Here is a 6,002-nt window from a genome sequence, read left to right as displayed (position 1 = left end):
GGAGACAAACTCCTGGTGGATGCAATTACACACTGGTAAGTGCCTATGGTAAGCTGTATTTAAGGGCAGTGTGCGCAGAAAAAAATTTTTTGCTGCCACTTTAAAATCATCAATCTGCCACACAGTGCAGCTCTTCAGAATTGTCCAGGGGCTATTACACACTGGCCCCAAGGACATGGTAGAACCTTCTGCGGCCTGCTGTAATGAGTTTGCTGGGCACTTCCAGGATAAAATCTTTAGCATCCACCAGGACTTAGCCTCCAGTGTTCTAGCAGGTGAATCAAGTGGAATATCCAGAGCACAGCCTTGTCCTGATTTCTTCGATGAGTTTCAGTTGGTACAGCTTGAGGATGTTGACAAGGTGCTTGGACAGGTTTGTGCAACCACTTCTGTGCTGGATCCTTGCCCTTCTTGGCTAATAAAAGCTAGCAGGGATGGAACAGCTGGCTGGGCCAAGGAAGTGATTAATGCCTCTCTGCGAGAGGGGGTGGTCCCTGGCTGCCTGAAAGAGGCGGTAGTGAGACCACTCCTGAAGAAACCCTCCCTGGACCCAGACAACCTTAATAACTATAGGCCAGTAGCAAATGTTCCATTCCTGGGCAATGTCCTTGAATGAGTGGTGGCAGGCCAGCTCCAGACACTCTTGGATGAGACCAATTATCTGGATCCATTTCAGTCGGGTTTCAGGCCTGGTTTTGGCATGGAAACAGCCTTGGTCACCCCATGTGATGACCTCTGTCAGGAGAGAGACAGGGGAGTGTGACCCTGTTGAGAAGGAAGGACGTGTTTGCTTCCACTCAGTCAGCCTTTTCCCGGTGGTATCCCTTAGTTAAAACATCTTTTGGGTTTGAACAATATTTCGTCTATCTGACCTCCACTGCTTTAAGAAAGGCCTTTATGGCCTTACGCTTTCAGACTATGCCCTCCGCTTTTTTGGAGGGGTGATACGCAAAATGCCCTATTCATCAAAGACTCTGTATTTGTGAATTTCCTGAAGTGGAGGACATCGCACACTATTTACTACGATGTGCGCTGTATACCGAGCCTAGAAGAAAATTCCTTGCCGCCATTTTACACTCCTGGAGATACAGACCACCTTTGCAGCAAACATGTGCTCTTCTTGCTCCCTCCGATCCATGGGTAACACTTCAAGCGGCAAAATTTGCCTTGGAGGCAGGGAAGTTGAGAGCTGGTCATTTAGCAACTGTGGGTATGCGTCCGGAGCCCGCCCCTGACTAGTCTATTTTAACTATAAGCCCCTTGGCTTGTTTTTCTTTTAATGCATTTTAGGCATTGTGTGTGATCTCTTGTAAGAGGAGTCTTTTATCGTTTATATGGTTTTATTTGCCTTTTCCTATTTGATTGGTTGCACTATATTGTGATGGCCACTGGCTACAAACAATAAAATTTACCTACCCTCCCATCTCTTAGACCAGGATGGGGAACCATCCATATGTTCAGACAGATTCACACCACGCATTTGAAACACATTCAGTGCACAATGAACACACATTGTTTATTGAATGTGTATCCCACCCTTCCTTTTGAAAGGAATGGAGGACAGCAAAGATAAACAAAACCATTTAACAAAAAGAACACCAAAAAAATGACTAAAAGAAACTATAACTGAATTAAACCACAACAGATAATTGTCATGCAGATAGAGAACATTCTCTTTCTAGAAACGGTTATGCCTCAATCCAGTTTTCAACAAAAAACCCTGAGGGGGACCTTGAAATTGAAAGCCTGAGTAAATAATTATAAACATTGATTTGGAATTTTAATCTGGAATGTTGAATGTAAGGGTCACATAAGAAGGAAGGAAGCATAAATGGATAATTCTTCCATCTGGGTCATCTGAAAATTGCATCTGCCTTGAGCACACATACCCCCGGCTAACGTGAGCTTCACCCTGATTGCCCACAATGACTAAAAGAAACTATAACTGAATTAAACCACAACAGATAATTGTCATGCAGATAGAGAACATTTATTGTAGGGAGGAAAGGAATGCATGAAAGCATTTCTAAGGTGAGCAGCTTCAAAAAAGTCAACAAGCCATTTTGTGCAGGAGAGTGAAAGTCTGTTTTTATGATGTTTTAAAGTGTTTTTAGTGCTTTTGTTTGCCTCTTTGGGCTCCTGCTTGGAGGACAGGTGGGATATAAATCTAATAAAAAATAAACAATAAATAAATAAATAAATTTTCAGGTATATTACCAGAGTGAATTAATGATGAGAAATTTCAACTAGGATCAAGGGTTTTCCTGGAAGGAATATTTATTCGTGTATTTATTTTTTTGAAAGAAGAGGAAAAGTTTCTATCAATTCCTCCAGGAGTGGATGAAAAGTGCAGGCATGGCCATCCCTACTGAGGTTGTGAAGTCTGCCAAATTTCAGAAATATTCGTACTTTTCTCATAAGGATAGACTTAAATATTTGGAAAGGGAAACCAGAAGAAGAAATTACTTTTCCTCCCTTAGTTTGTTTCTGGGCAATCAGACTGAGAACTGGGGCCATGCGGGAGGTGCCCCAGGGTAAGAAATATATCAAAGTTCAGACAAATAGGTCCAGGGGTTAAGATGCGGTGCAATTTCACCTTTGTGATAAAGAAACTAGGAATGTCACAGATTGTTCTGTCACATGCTCTTTGCCAAAAGTATCCTCTTGGAAGTAAAATGAGATCACACTGTGAAATTTACTTGTATGCAATGAAAATCAATAATTGGGAAAGAGTTATGCCATCCCAGTAGGCTAATGCCCCCTCTTAAAACCGACTGTCATATCCAAAGCTAGGAAGCAAATGCCACCCCTGTCCCTTCAACCAGGGTGAATTTCCCTCCCATGATTAGAGGAGGAAGTCTGCAGAAGTTTCTTCCATCAGGAGGAGCAGGTGAGAACCTCTTTGGACCAGCAGGGAGAATCATACCTGGGCTATTGTTTGGGTTAAGGTGCCACCCCACTCACTTCTCCTCTAAGAAGTTCAGAGCCCTGGCCACCCACCCTTGGGCAGCGAGGGCGCTGCAATTTCCTTTTTTAAAAGTAGGAATTGTTGGGGGTGTTCCCCTTGGCCATTGCTGCCTCTCTCTTTTTTTAGCCTTATGTGATTGTCTCACAGTGGCCAGACTTAGGAGGATAGAAACATGTTTTCTACTGGGCCAGACCCATTGGTGCATCCATACTGAGCACCATCAGCTCTCCAGGAATTCATGCAGGGGTCTGTCCCAGCTCAACCTGGAGATGCCAGGGGTTGAACGTGACACCTTCTGCATGCAGAACAGCTGAGCTACGGACCATTCCTCATATCTCTCTCCAGATCTCCTCATCGCTCCCAGCTTCATGTAGATGTGAAATAGCATCTGAGACAAGATAGTGCCCTGGGGCACCCCAGAAGCTTTTGGGGGGCAAGGGGACCAAGAAAAACTCAGCCAATACTACCTTCTGGGATGCTCATCTCTTGTGCATCAAGCCCAACCTAACTACATATGGGGGGAACAGTAAGAACATGTTTATTGGAAAGAGTTGGTTTTTTAAAAAAAAATCCCAGCCACATAAGTTTGTGCATATACGTATGCAACAAAGACAACAACACTCCCAGACTCACCAAGGATAGGTCTTCTGACAGTCAAAAGGCAAGCGGAAAGGAGGGGAAGGAGAAGGGCTGTAGCAGCAGATGCACTGTAAGCTGTGCTCATGAGGAAGTCCCAGGTCAAATTCTAACAAACAGTCATCTCATCTTGCTCTTAAAGCCCATCCTCAACAAACTCCTATATGAGGGGAAAGGTCAGAATACCATTGTTCCCCCCACATTAATTAGGAATCATCATGAAAATAATACATTTAAGACGTTCAAACTGTTTACACAAAAAAGAAAGCAAACATTGTGCATTACACCTTGTTTATTGGATAGAGTTTTTTTTTAAAAAAATGGAACAGCTCTCTGTCACCACCATAGTATATACGCGTACATAACAAAAACAGCAAGATCCTCCGTGGCGCAGAGTAGTAAGCGGCGGTAATGCAGTCGAACCTCTGCTCATGGCCGGAGGTCGATTCCAACGGAAGGAGGAAGTCGAATCTCCAGTAAAAGGGGTCGAGGTCCACTCAGCCTTCCATCCATCATTGGTCAGTAAAATGAGTACCCGTCATATGCTGGGGGGTAAAGAAAGGCCGGGGATGGAACTGGCAATCCCACCACATGTATACAGTCTGCCTTGTAAACGTCGCAAGATGTCACCCTAAGAGTCGGAAACGACTCGCACTATAATTGTGGGGACACCTTGACCTTTAACAAAAACAGCAACACTCAAACAGCGTCACTGAACATGACAGATCTGACTTCCAGGTGGGAGGTGAGGAGGAAGGAGAGGGGCTGGAGCGAGAGGGGCATTGTGCCACCCCGGCTGGATGAAGGGTTTGTGTTGCCCTATATGAAACCTTCCTGTGGAGTCCATTTGCACATGAGTGCTGACCCTCAGCCATGCACATGTGAATGTGTATTCCGCCACACAGACACAACATTTCTACTTTCTGAAATTGACCCAAACAGCATTAGCTGAAGGACTCCTGGAAGTTCAAACCTCTACATATTTGTCTTCTTTGGTGATTATCATCAAATATTTTGTGAGTTCCATGAATCTTATTTGAGGTGGCCTAGGAAACACATCTTTCTTTATACAAAGTTCTGGCTGCCATTGTGTGCAGAGACCTGGTTGTGGGGTTAAGGGGCTGGCCCTGGCAAGGAAGGGGAAGAATCCATGGCTGGTGGTGCCTTGACCTGCAGAAGTGCTGGTGCAGCACCTTCCCAGATCTCCTCCTTGGATCCCCTTCTTTGTGAAATTCACCCAATCCACCCACCCTTGGGGTCCAGCTCCTGCTGAGACTTTATGGGGTCTCCGGTTAACAGGGTCAGAAAGGATTTTTTCCTCTCCCATGGGGAGGGTTGTTCTTCCTTTCCCTCAGTGAACAGCTAGAACTATCACACATTGCTTATAATTTTTCACAACTTTTGGAAGGGGCGGAAATGGCATTGGGCAGGAGAATTAACATCACCTTGGAGGGAAGTTCATAGTATGGGCTTCTCTTGGTGACCCGATCTGAAGCCAACTAACCTCAGTTGATAGCGTGGCTCCAGATGCCTGGAAAGCACCAGACTGGATCCATTTTACTCTTGCCAACTGCCCGGGTTTCCTCAATAGTCATTCTGAGGCAGTTGTCAATCAACAGGCAGGTGGTTTGAGGAGACTTCGACCCTATCTCCACGGCCATGCCAACACCAATTAGTTGTGGTATTTATTAAGGTTGCATCCTGTTTCCACCCACAACTGTCTTTGGTTCCGCTATTTCCCAAACCTGCCCCCCAGAGGGCAGCACAAGGCGGATACCCCACAAACACTTTGGCAACCACAATGCGCCTTGGGACACATGACGTTCCATTTGATGAATCTTATATTCTTTGTGTGGGATCCCTAGGTGCAGAATGTTCCAGATGAAACTGAAAGTGTTTTTAATGTTTTGTGTGTGTTTTAAAAGTTGTGTATTTGTTCTTATTGTTTTTAATTGCTGTAAACTGCCCAGAGAGCCTTAGCTATGGGACTGTATATGAATGCAAGCAAGCAAGCAAGCAATAATGGAACACAATGTCAAAGCACATTCATCCATTGAGGATCAGCTTAGAGAATGCTAGAGGGAATCTCTTGCTAGAAATGGTGATGCCTCAATCCAATTTCAGCAACAATCCTGAGAGGTACCTTGACATTGAGGGGAAATAGTTGGACTAAGCTCAGCTCTGGTCGTAATATCTGAGGAAGGAGAGTTCAACCCAGATGTTTAATCCTTTTGAAAAGGGTGCTATAATTGAACTTTGAGACCTTACTCAAAAACAGGGACCAATCACTGAGACTTTACCCTTTTAGTGTTGATAGCTCTATCTTTCCTAAAATCACTTCTATCTTGAGCAATCCTCACCCAACCGGAATCTAAACCTGATTGCCCCAAAGGAGTAA

Source organism: Rhineura floridana, unplaced genomic scaffold (genome assembly GCF_030035675.1).
Source record: "Rhineura floridana isolate rRhiFlo1 unplaced genomic scaffold, rRhiFlo1.hap2 scaffold_26, whole genome shotgun sequence".
Classification (NCBI taxonomy): Eukaryota; Metazoa; Chordata; class Lepidosauria; order Squamata; family Rhineuridae; genus Rhineura; species Rhineura floridana.
Note: the sequence above shows the minus strand (reverse complement) of the source record.